The sequence below is a fragment of the Protopterus annectens genome, chromosome 6.part0 (genome assembly GCF_019279795.1).
Source record: "Protopterus annectens isolate FY-2018-M chromosome 6.part0, PAN1.0, whole genome shotgun sequence".
Taxonomy (NCBI): domain Eukaryota; kingdom Metazoa; phylum Chordata; order Ceratodontiformes; family Protopteridae; genus Protopterus; species Protopterus annectens.
The window spans coordinates 564188761-564202895 of NC_056737.1; positions in this window are offsets into that span (position 1 = coordinate 564188761).

Below are 14135 nucleotides of genomic sequence, written 5' to 3' on the forward strand. Positions count from 1 at the left end.
CTGATCTGCAGGCAGAATGACAGGAGTAGGAGAGGGTAGTCGCTTTCGAGCACAGAGGTGGGGTGTTGAGGAGTCCAGGTACATGGTCTGGCTCCTAGTCCATAATCATGAGGCCCAACTCATGCAGGGCCAGGTCCTCTGGGGAGCATACAGGGCCGAGGCGTGGGACCGGTTGGCTCATGATCTCACCAGTGCCACAGGGATTCCAAGGACTGGTGAGCAGGTCTGTCACCACCATGCGGACCTGAAGAGACGCAAGTAGGACCGACTGAACCTTTGGATTCAGGAGGCCCGGCAAACACCCAATGCCCCACTACTGAGTAAGTAACATTTAATTATGTATGTAAGAAATTAAACTAGCTGATATTATGGAGATGTGTATTCCAATATTACTTCATTTATATTACAGCTGCAGGTGTCCGTTCTGCGAACCGCAGAGCCTATGGCGATAGGCTGGTGCGGTTGCGCCACCAGGCAGGTCAGTAATCCACTACCAGTAACTGTAAATAAATATAAAAGTATGACAGTCAGCAAAAGAGTGCAGTGTAGTCAGTAAGGAATAAAATCTGCAAGTAACAGTGTGAAAGTGTATGCAAGTATTGCTTGATTACAAAAGTGTTTTCAGCATTTAAGTTTAACCAAAAAATGAAACTGTCTGACATATATTCTGAAATAAAAATGCCCTACCTGTAAGAAAATAGTACACAACCTGCAGCAGGCTGAAAAGTATAGCTGCAGAAGATGATGAAATCACATGTGTGAAATATATCCCTGTGGAAATACTGAAACATGACAGAAGTGAGACTGCTAGAAAGGATTGTAATAACTACTGGTAAAACATGTCAATAAAGCCTAGAAGTACCATCCTGAATAGTAAAATGAAAGCAAGTGAGAGAGTGTGAGAAAGTGTCATGAATCCAGCAATACAGTAGTAATAACCCTTGAATAAAGTATACTGCAGTCAAGACAGAATGAAATGCATGTGAGATTCAAAACCAAACAGCAAAATCTGTTCAAAGTGTTGCTGCATCTGGAATGTGTATCCCAAAATCTGGATATGTTGCTCTCAGTCTGCAATATGCAGATAGGATGATTGTCTGATATACCAAACATCCACACTTGTCAACAGCTATATAAAGCAAATGTAGCAGGATGATGTAGCTGAACAAAGCTAGATATGAATGTGTATGAAGAACCATAAAATGTATATTGATGTTGCAGTAACAGTCCTATCACCAAGTTGAAATAGTTATCATATAGGAAACTGTAGTTAGAACAGTAGTGTGTATATAACTGTAGCTATTAGAAATGTACAGCATATGTATTGTTATTCGAAGGTGTTAATATTACTTTCTTTACCCCACCTATAACCACATATAACCCATTCCACGTGAAAATGGTATGTGCAATCACAATTAACACCCCTGGATGTTTGTCCTGTTGGGTCATATATATTTGCATGTCCGTTGATGCATCTGCCCTGTTCATACATCCACACCTGATGGCCTGTTGCCATCAATTAACCCTGCATGTTGTTGGACTGTGTATTTCTGTTCAAATTATGCATGTGTTATGCACGCTGTTCAATGGTGTGAATATCTGGGTGTTTGGTTAATGGGAATACTAATGCATGCTGTTACAACTAATTGTGAATGGTATTATATGTCACTAACTCAAACTGTCATGACATAATGCAAAACATAGGACGACAAGGAAGGCGGGTTCCAGCGGACCCACCTCTCCCACCTCAGCTGGCGAGTGTACCTGGCACTAGTGCCGAGTCCGGACCCTCCTTCGGTGGCCCTGTACCACCTGTGGGTGGAGGCGCTGCAGGGGATGGGGCTCGCCCCCCCTCTGCAAGTGTGACCGGAGGAGAACCACCACTCACCCTCCATAGTGTCCGGACTGTGGTGCGTAGGGAGATTCGGGACTTTGTTCTCGAGCCCCTACGCCAGCTCGAGGCACGGTTGGTGCAACTAACGGGCATGCCTGTTGCACCGCCTACACAGCCCCCAGCACAGCCCTGTCCTGGGCAGTGAAGGAACAGTGGCAACTGCCTATGGGTGGGGATATCAGTTCCACTGTTGCCATCTGTGGGCTCATGGGCTCTGGATATCCAAACCTCCATCCCGTCAATTCGTAACCCCCACACGTGTCATACACCGCCCCTGTATGCATCTTGTTTGTCTTGTCTGTTTACCTACCCAACCTACCTCCCCAGCTGTACCGACTTCCTTCACCTGACATACCACTCTCACCTGAAAAAAAAAAAGGGCACTCTGTACCCACAAAAAAATTACGCCCCATACATAGCTGCCCATTCCGCACACATGTCTGCTGGACATGGAACCTATCAATTACAGTTGGCTGTACATCATGTATTATTGTTGTCCTGACACCTCTTTCAGGGGTGGAAGGTTTCAAATGTCACACCAAATTAGATACATATGCACAGCTGTTGCTGATGAAGAAATGGGCAGCTATGGGCCTTACCTACATCCCTCCTGCACATCCCAAGCTTGTTTCCCTACTGTCTTACCCTCTTTGTGACCCCTTTTTCACCACTTTCCTGTCTCCCCATTTTCTTTTCTTTCAAAGAAAATAGCTGGTGTCTTGAAGAGTAAGCATTTTAAGCGGTTGTAAGCGGGTGTGCGCTTGTGCGGAGCTAAACGCCATTGCGCATGTGTGAGCTCCGCGCAAACCAGCGCTAACCCGATTACAACTGCTTAAAAGTGCCTTAGTCACTTTGATTGACAGGTCTTGTAGTCAGTTCAGAAGCAAAATAAAATCCCACTGGCAGTTCCGAACCCAGGACCTTGGAAACAGTAGTCTGCATGACTTACCACTAAGCCATGAATCTTATACAAGAACATTGTGCTAAAATAAATATATCATGTAATAGTAGGAATGAATGTAAAGGGAATATAGATGTGTAGTACACAAAGCATGCCATTTAGAATTACTATCAAAACTAGTGGATTTCCATAATAGTAGTGTGTGAACAGAAACAGCCATGCTAGTTGGTAGCTAGTAGGTAATAATGTCACTATAGCACCTTGCAAGCCACACACATACTCACAGCAGGATAATCACTGCCCATACCCCACAACCTCTTACAGGAACACGTCTGGACCAAGTAATAAAATATGTGGAGCAAAGGCCCAAAACCAGGGACACATTACAAATAATGTTACAACAAATGCAGACAGTTCAGAGAGTAACAGGGTCTGCATTTTGTGGGATGTTTGGAAGGGTATGATGTATGAAACTTTAATGTTTCACACTATAGTCCGACCTGAGCCCAGAGTGATTTGCCAGAAAAAGCTGTGCATGAGATATTGACCAAAATATGAGGCAGTAATGTGGACAACCTGCAAATAATTGTACACATGAGAGGTCTGACACCACCATATTTTAATAGTTAAGAGCCTAGACATACCAACAGTGAATGACTTACAGGGATGCCCCACAGACTCCATGTGAAATGTACAAACAGTAGGCAGAAAGGTGTAACAACACATGCAATGGTAACTATGGAGTCCTGAAAGTATCCACCACTTGCATGGCAGAATAAGTGTAGTAATACATATGCTCATGCTAACCCACAGTCACAACTGCAGCATACCAGACAATTTAATGGGTGTACCCCACTGATATGTACCATTCCATGAGGCAGATAACAGATGAACCTGAGAGTCTCTGGGGCCTGCTCAGCAGCATACTCAAATACCCTAATAGATGTCAAGGCCCACACCATGGCCAGACCACACAGCATGCTGTAACATCCTAGCAGATATAGCAAGTATTCCAAGGTGTGAATGTACATGGAAAATAGGAAAGCTACAGCAGCACACTACAGTCAGGACACCTAGCAGGCATACAAGTAGTGACTATAAAGGGCAAATATTGAAGCCTTAGCAACAAAGTGCAAACAAAAGTGAAAGGAAAGCACACACACACACATTAACAGTAGTAGTAGTTGTAGGTGTCAGTGTACATACGCAGTTAGTACAGGAAACTGGAGAAATGTATGGAGGAATGTTAATCTACAACACAGCTGGAAATTTGAGAGAGATACCAACCTTTACACTCACAGAACATTGTCCACAGCATACCAGTATGGTCCCTGCCCTTAAAATCTGAAAGGGCTATGCCTATCTCACATACCTTTTTATAGCATGTTCTGAAGTCACAGTGAGAACTGCAATCAGTACACAACTGGCTACATGCAATTAGGAAATGCTGGCTAACAATTGGTGCAGAGGCTATCACATGGGCATATGCAGATACCTACAAAAGTATGCTGTACTCCCAGTCCACACATGCAATACTTTCATTGCACCCTGAGAAGGACGTGAGACAGACAGACAGAGAGAGAGAGAGAGAGAGACAGAGACAGAGACAGAGAAAATTGCAATTAAGCAGACACAAACAAATTGTTCAGCAACAGCCACCTGAAAGCTGACAACTGGGAAGTGGAGCAGCAGGACAGAGAACCAGACGGCAACACAAGCAGCTGTGACAAACACAGGTAATGTAAAGTAATACTATAAAGGTCTACATACTGTGAACCCTCCATATGTGTCATTGGTCTGTATCTATATGTATATGAAGATGTGTAAAGGGCAGGGGACATACAGCAACTATCAGTGAAGGCTGTACATACATTTGTATGTGAGAGCATCTATGTGCACATATCAATGTTGGTTGATTGTAGGTTGTAGTGCCATGTACAAAGTAGGTTTCACAGTTATGTATGTTTAGCAGTATGTTAGTGTGTGTATACAGTATGGTAGACAAACATGTTGATATACCTGTCTATCATATGGATACGTATGTATGTCAACATATGTATGTGTATATATATATATATATATATATATATATATATATATATATATATATATATATATATATAACATGCATATATGTATACATACATAGAGAGAGAGATGTAGGAATACATAGACAGATGTAGATAGAATATTGTCCAAACATATATATGTAATGCACACATACAGATATAGATATATGTAGATACATATACATAGACAGACTGATCTGACTATCTACAGGTATGACTGTATATGACGACCTTCAACACACCCTGTCCCACCCCTCTGTCACTCTCACCCCTCTGTGTCCCCCCTCCACATGTATAGCAATATATGTACATCAATATATATATGTGTATATGTATACAGACACACATATATATATATATATATATATATATATATATATATATATATATATATATATATATGTATACACATATAGATGTATCTATATATATATATATACTTCTTATATACATATATATATATATATATATATATAGAGAGAGAGAGAGAGAGAGATGTATATAAATTCTGAGTGAGGCACATGTGTACAGATGTATTGCAACAGGTGCCTGGTGACAAAGGCATGGAGTGAACACCAGTGTCAAAACCGGAGTACCATACCACATTCCAAATCACCTACACCAGTAACCACCAGATATGTGATTGGCTGCCCACCACTACATGTGTCAGGGGTGAACAGGGTCATAAATGTGTACAATAGTGGCCCCAATGATATTCATAGTGGCAAACTATCCCTGGAATACCTGCACATGGTATGTGTCAGCGAACATGGTGTGTCAGCTATGGACATGTAGGTCGGTGTACCCCTCCACACCACATAATGGATGCCATGGTATGGACCTCACATGACAGCTACAGATATGGAGAAAGACACAGTGACATGTACAACACTGTGACAATGCACTCAAACACATTACCAATGCACAGTGACTGACAACACCATAGAGTACATATATACTACCAACATAGAGGTTACCACTCCCGGATTTACATATGTAAGTCACACCCATGACAGATGTCCAACAACCATAGTAACACCTCACACCATCCACAACCTAAATGACTGCTGTGTGTCGTCCGTGCCACTGCAATAGAGTGCACATGTGGAGGTAAAAGTTCCTACCCACAGATAAGACATACCCTGCAATAAACCACACAGTGTTAAGAAGCAAGACTCCCCATGAGTACATGTCACACATACCCCTGCTGAATGTTAGTCAGATAGGTAATATGCCATATGAGTCACCCTGTGTGTTTGACAGCAGCAGGTACCATCACACCACATGTGTCACAATGGTCTGGGTAGCAGAACAGTACGTTGCTGTAGTCCCAGGGGCAATAGCATATTGTATAGTATTGTATTGTAATGTAATGTATTGTGTTGTATTGTATTGGTATGTTGAGGTGCCTCCTTCGTGGAGTGGAACCACTGCTGCTTTGCGCCAGTGTACAGGTACATATCCTGTAGTCAGGCTAGTGTTACATAGCACTTCTATATGTGTGTTTAGCTCCTGTCAGAGTTTATGTAGCATGCAACTGGGGATACCATCAGGTCCCATTCATGTTGTTTATTCTGCTGTCCTGAGGGTGGCTCTCACCTGGACATCTGTGATGACAGGGAGGTTACAGTCAGCTGGGATAACTATGTCTTATTTTGGGGAGAGGGGGCGGGTGACACCTGCACTGAACCTGTCTGCCACAATGTTGTCAATATCTGTGGTGTCAGTGAAATATTTGTTGTTGTGTACTAACTATGGGCATAGAGGATGGATCCTGACCAGGTTGCTAACATAACTGAAGAAGGCCTTCTGGTTATCTGTAGTGTCCCTCTTGATTTCCCTCTCAAAGTTGCCCATGGATGTTTTTATGATGGAAAATAGATCCTTACTAGTGCTGCTCAGACATGCCCTCCCTTTATGGAATTATGCTCTGTCTTGCAGTAGCTTCCATCTTCTGTAATACAATCTGTCTATGGCTGGGGTCCACCAGACAGGATGCTGTCCCTTTGTGGAGAGTGTCTTAGTCATATATGGGATTGCATGATCCATGCATTCTTGGAGATGTCTGTAGAAAGCAATTGTGTAGGGGTCAGCATTGTTGGTTGTATCTGCCACTGGCCCAGTGGGCTGAAAGGATACCATGTCACTGTTACAAAGTGTAAAGTTTGCATCTGTAATGTTATTCACTATAGTCATTTGTGCTGGTGGTGGAGGTGGGTTATGTATATCCAGGGCAATCAGTGTGTGGTCAGCTCACAGTAGTTGATGATGTAGGCCATACAGTACCTAGATACAAACCCCCAGAGTGAGGAGGTGCTCTTTACCTGAATCAGTGTTCTGACTGCTGGGGTTTGGTAGTATGTCGTATGGAGTGTGCCAGGTACTGTTGCACAGTTGCTGGCTGAGCACTGATACCTGGCCATTTACATGTGTATCCACCAATAGACAGACAGATGCTATATATGTGAGATATGTTGTATCATAACAGTTGAGTAGCATGTGTAGTATGTGTGCCAAATTCTGCTGACATATATTGCTGATATCAGGTTATTTTCTTTCTCAGGTACATGGCCCACCTGCGGAATCCCACTTACTCCACAGCTGAGGATGAGGAGATACACCAGAGCCTGGTGCGGGATTATGCAATACTCTTTTCCCGCACCAGCCAGAATCAGCAGGAGAGGGCTGCACTCTGGCAAGACCTTGTCCGTCGGGTAAATGACATAGACACGTATAATAGGACATATGAGCAGGTACGACATCACTGCAGTGATTTAATCAGACATGTCCGTCAGCGTGCGTCAGATATCCACAGGCAACAGGTCGCCACAAGTGGTGGGGTGGCTACACATCCCCCACTCACCAGACTGGAGGGACTACTCATGAGTGTAGTGGCTCCAGTCCGCCAGCAACAACAACAGCAGCAGACATGCATTATGATGGAGGCTGGAGCCACGCAGCAGCAAGACAGTGAACGTGCAGGTAATATGCCATATGTATAGTTGACTGTTGTGTACACTGGTAGTTAATGCATGTGTGAGGTGTGTCCTTGGTTTGTAGCTGTCACCATAGTATTTAATGTGCAAGTGTGTTATCCTCAATATTAGCAGCTGACCTGTGAAAGGCGACTGTTGTACTACTGACCTGTATCATACTCAATAACAATGGCACAGTTGTGCCCACTGACATTAGTTTCTTCACGTCTGCAGGTCCTTCTGGTATAACAGCAATGCAGCCTATCCATGCTGGTGAGTGTGTATTAACAATTCCTGTAATAGTTTTGATAGTAATAGTACTATTTGGCTCACTTAGTAGTGCTCTTTGTATGCATTTAGGTGTGTCTGTGTTTGTGTGTTGATATCACGCATACTGAGTACTGTACAATTGTGTGAAACTGTGTGCATGTGTGCATGTGTGCACGTGTGCATGTGTGCATGTCTGCATGTGTGCACCTGTGCATGTGTGCACGTGTGCATGTGTGCACCTATGCATGTGTACATGTGTGCACCTGTGCATGTGTGCATGTGTGCATGTGTGCATGTGTGCATGTGTGCACCTGTGCACGTGTGCATGTGTACATGTGTGCACCTGTGCATGTGTGCATGTGTGCACCTGTGCATGTGTGCATGTGTGCATCACTGGTAATGTGTAGACATCGTAAACTGTGTTTCCTGTTTCCCTCCCACAGGTTCTGGTGCTGCTCTGGTGTCATGTAGCAGGGAACCTGAATCAGGTGCCGTGGGTACTGATAATGATGACATCTGTGTAATGGCACAGAAAGGTATGCCAGGGTCCGCCATTGGTCAGCCGATTGACAGTACACAGCTGTCGACCCCATCAATGCGCACAGTTATCCTGCCAATACACCCTTTGTCACCAATGTCCCTAGGTGATGGACAGCATACAGTGGGCATTGACCAGGGTAATGTGGTATCTGTGGCACATGCCTCCCCACACAGCAGCCATGGGCATGGCCCAGAGATGGTACCACACAGACAGATGTCCAGGGGTTCTCGTGGGAGCATCTGTGGGCGTACTTCCCCTGTCAGACGTGCCCACAGAGGTCTTACAACCTCAGCTATGTTTCGGGCTGTCATGCAGGCACAGTCACGTATGGAACGGTACACCAGACAGGGTCTGAGGGAGCTGACAGCATGTCGCACAGCCATGACTGACAGTATGCATGACATTGCGGCTGCCATCCATGATTTCACCGATGTCATAGACAGACGTTGTGGGGACATATTAGACCGGTTCCACAACTACATGTCCATGAGCCAGGGTGATGGTGGGCAGTTGAGGCATCGACGTGGCCGTATGCCAGCAACAGCAGCAGCTGGCAGTCGTCGCAGATGACAACAGGGCCGCGGCCGCCCCCATAGTGCCAGCAGCAGCCCCAGCAATGCTGGGTCTGTGCTGTCATCAGACCGCCCCAGGAGACCACGTGCACGTGGCTCTGGACAGGCCCGACAGGGATCTGTGTCCAGTCAATGAACACCTGCTTCTGATGACAGTACCCAGCCTGGGTTGGTACTGGATATGGTCCGTAGCACCCCTGCAAGGCACAGGTACCATGTCCGTGGCCAGAGACACTGATCTGTATGACCTGGCAGGTACAGTCTGTGGCTGTCCACAAACACCAGTATATGGCAGCCATGAGGTGGAACTGTGTGCATCCATACACACATGCAAATTGACAACACCTAGGGCTACCGCATACATGCACACACTGCATCAACATTGCCCCACCTTCTACTGCTGTCCCTCACCAACACACATACATGTCAATCGGTGGTATCGGTGGCTGACTCAGGCATACCAAGTTCACACCCTGTGCATATGATGAAACTGTGCCATCTCCTGCAATCTGTAACAACTGTGCAGGTACAGGTTAACATGTTGCTGATGCACAGGGTGACCACATAGATGTGTAGTAATAGTATCATGTTGTTAACAGTACTGTGTGCTGAATTAATTGTGGGTATATCACAGCATGCCTGATGCAGTAAGTGTGTGATTGTCATGTACTGTTGTCTACACCCATGGTAATTACCATAGTGTATCATCTGCACATGTTGGCATACTGGTGGTAATGATGTCAACAGAAGGCTACATACATAGGTAGCACAGGGGATAAGGTAATGAATGTAGTAATACACAATGATGGACATGTAAATTGCAAGTGGCATGTTGGCCACACTGGACTCTGCAATGCAGATGTTTGAGGATGTTGATATGTGTGCAGTACTACACGACTGGTACAGGACACACAGGAGCACCCTAGCACTGCATGATCACATCTCATACCATGCTAGACAGCCCCAAGGCACAAAACTAACTGTCACAGGAGGGAGAGTCCCCATATATGTCAGGGATACTGTGGTGGCAGGCCAGGTAGCATACATCCTACTAAGTATGGAACCACTGAGTGAAGGCTCAGTGTCTGTTATTTGACATGTGTATTACTGCAGGTATGAGCACATGGGTTTCCATCCAGTTATTGTACATCCTGACAGTACATGGTCTGTACACTTGTGTGCGCTGAGACTAGATCCTAGCCATCTGACCCATGTATTTCCATGTACATGTGCATAGTGCCTGCATATTTGCAGTGTTACCTACTAGAAGTGGTACAGCTTGTTTGTTGTACAATGGACTACATGCAGCCATGTTTACTGTAGCTTTGTTTGCATGCATGTTTGCTTGCAATTACCCTGGAATACTGATCACACCTGCAATGCATAGTTATAGAGCTTCTGTGGACTCCTAGTGCCATCTGCATAGCTTTCTATATGTATGTCCATGTCCCACTTGACAGGATGTCACTGTTTGTCCTGTTCACATGTACATTGCCTGTGACACAGTGCATATGACTTACCTGGCATGTGTCCACGTGAGCAGTCATATATGCTACTGCTAACTAATCACAGGCACTACACCTTCACATATTCATCTTCTGTTGAACTACCTGCTTCACTAGGGATGGCCTGCACCTGTCACCCCCGGGCTTTCAGATATTGGCAAAGGCTCTTGCTACCCCCATAGTGCCTATGTTAGGCAAGGCTCAAATGACAAACCCACCTTCATAGGTATCACGAGGGATAAGAAACTAAGAGTAATGCTACCCAACTCCAGAAGTCTAAACCTCCAGATGCATGCACCCGAAACTCTCCTTGGCATGCAGAACATCGATATCTGTGCAGTAACAGATGCCTGGTTCAGGGCTACTGAAAGCACACCAGCACTACCAGGTTTAACCTGGTTGATTTCTTTGAAACAGTCACCAAGGCCATTGACGAGGGGAAGGTGGTTCACACAGCCTACCTGGACCTCGCAAAAGCCTTCACAACAATACCCCACTTGGGCATTCTAGAGAAGCTCACCAGCTTAAATATAAGCCCCTATGTCACTAGATGGATTGCACAGTGGCTCAAGGACAGAACCCACATGGTTAGAATTGCTGGAGCCATGCCAGACTCCAAACCAGTTACGAGTTGTGTCCCACAAGACTCAGTCCTGGGACCACTCTTGTTTGGTATATATTTATTGTAGGTACAGGCCAACACGGACGGACTGTGGCTGACCAAATATGCAGATGACTGCGAACTGGCCACCATAATCGACGCTCCAGCCGACACAAGCATCTTCCAAAGGGGCATCATAGAAACAGACAACTTGTGCCAGAGCCATGGCCTTCAGCTGAACAGTGTTTAGAAAGGGAAATGTGCATCCTGTAGGATGTTCTCCTAGTTTCCAAAAGGGACATTTCTCTCACACACGCACTAACCCCCCTCAGACAAACACACACACTTGTAGGATTCAAACCCCTGCTTAGCTATGTTATGACACTTGAGACTGACACATTAGCAGAGTGCGCTATTCACATTACTGGGAGGTTTCCTTTCTCCTGCTATACTTATAGAGTGCTGACATCATCGGTGTTTAGAAAGGGGGATGTGCATCCTGTAGTCTGTTCTCCTAGTTGCCAAAAGGAACATTTCTCTCACCCACATTTACCCCCCTCAGACAAACACACACACTTGCTATTCGCAGGATTCAAACCCCTACCGAATTATGTTATGACACTTGCGATGGACGCATTAGCTGAGTGCGCTATTCGCATTACTGGGGGGCTTTTTTTCTCCTGCTAGACTTATAGAGTGCTGACATCATCGGTGTTTAGAAAGGGAAATGTGCATCCTGTAGTCTGTTCACCTAGTTGCCAAAAGGGACATTTTCCTCACACACACTAACCCCCCTCAGCCAAAAACACACACTTGCCATTTGCAGGATTCAAACCCCTATCTGATTATGTTATGACACTCGAGACAGACAGATTAGCAGAGTGCTATTCGCATTACTGGGAGGTTTCCCTTCTCTTGCTGTACTTATAGGGTGCTGACATCATCAGTGTTTAGAAAGGGAAATGTGCATCCTGTAGTCTGTTCACCTAGTTGCCAAAAGGGACATTTTTCTCAAACACACTAACCCCCTTCAGCCAAATACACACACTTGCCAGATTCAAACCCCTATCTGATTATGTTATGACACTTGAGACGGACACATTAGCAGAGTGTGCTATTCACATTACTGGGAGGTTTTCCTTCTCTTGCTGTACTTATAGGGTGCTGACATCATCAGTGTTTAGAAAGGGAAATGTGCATCCTGTAGTCTGTTCTCCTAGTTGCCAAAAGGGACATTTCCCCTCACACAAAATTGCACACACATGAATCCCCCTCAGACAAACACACACACTTGCCATTTACAGGATTCAAATCCCTACCTAACTATGTTATGACACTTGAAACGGACGCATTAGCAGAGAACGCTATTCGCATCACTGGGAGGTTTCTCTTCTCCTGCTATACTTATAGAGTGCTGACATCATTGGTGTTTAGAAAGGGGAATGTGCATCCTGTAGTCTGTTCTCCTAGTTGCCAAAAGGGACATTTCCCTCACACAAAATTGCACACACACAAATCCCCCTCAGACAAACACACACACTTGCCATTTGCAGGATTCAAACCCCTACCTAACTATGTTACGACACTTGAGACGGATGCATTAGCGGAGCGCACTGTTTACATTACTGGGAGGTTTCCTTTCTCCTGCTATACTTATAAAGTGCTGACATCATCTGTGTTTAGAAAGGGGAATGTGCATCCTGTAGTCTGTTCTCCTAGTTGCCAAAAGGGACATTTCCCTCACACACACGAATTCCCCTCAGACTAACACACACACACTTGCAGGATTCAAACCCCTACCTATTTATGTTATGACACTTGAGATGGACGCATTAGCGGAGCACGCTATTTGCATTACTGGGAGGTTTCTCTTCTCCTGCTATACTTATAGAGTGCTGACATCATCGGTGTTTAGAAAGGGGAATATGCATCCTGTAGTCTGTTCTCCTCATTGCCAAAAGGGACATTTCCCTCACACACAATTGCACACACACTAACCCCTCTCAGCCAAACACACACACTTGCCATTTGCAGGATTCAAACCCCTACCTAACTATGTTATGACACTTGAGACGGACGCATTAGCAGAGTATTCGTATTACTGGGAGGTTTTCCTTCTCCTGCTATACTTATAGAGTGCTGACATCATCTGTGTTTAGAAAGGGGAATGTGCATCCTGTAGTGTGTTTTCCCAGTTGCCAAAAGGGACATTTTTCTCGCACAGACTTACACACACACCAACCCCACTCACACACTGAGCATTTACAGGATTCAAACCCCTACCTAACTATACTATGACGGATGCATTAGCAGAGCGCGCTATTCGTATTACTGGGAGTTTTTTTTTCTCCTGCTGTACTTATAGGGTGCTGACATCATCGGTGTTTAGAAAGGGGAATGTGCATCCTGTGGGGAGGCAGATGCCAAGCACACTCTGGCTAAGCTGTCATTCCCTAGGGCAAACAGCCTAGTGTTGACCTCTACACCCATATGTTTAATTGTCAAATGCACATTATTTGTTGCTGATAGACTGTTTGCACATCTTTATTGCCATAGCATTCCCTGTTTGTATGAACAACTTGTGCATCTGTGGAAGATGTTTGATATGGGAGGGATCCACTATATCACGTATGTCTTTGTAGTCATTTAACTGTGTGCACTGGGCAGACTGCTGTAATGTGGTTGGTTCCTGGAACAACACGTACAAATACCAGATATGTGTGTCCAACTGCTAAACTGAGATTTGGCCTAAGTGTGTGAGCATGCCCAGTTCAGCCTTCCCATGGCATGTTGTCTGACATATGTTT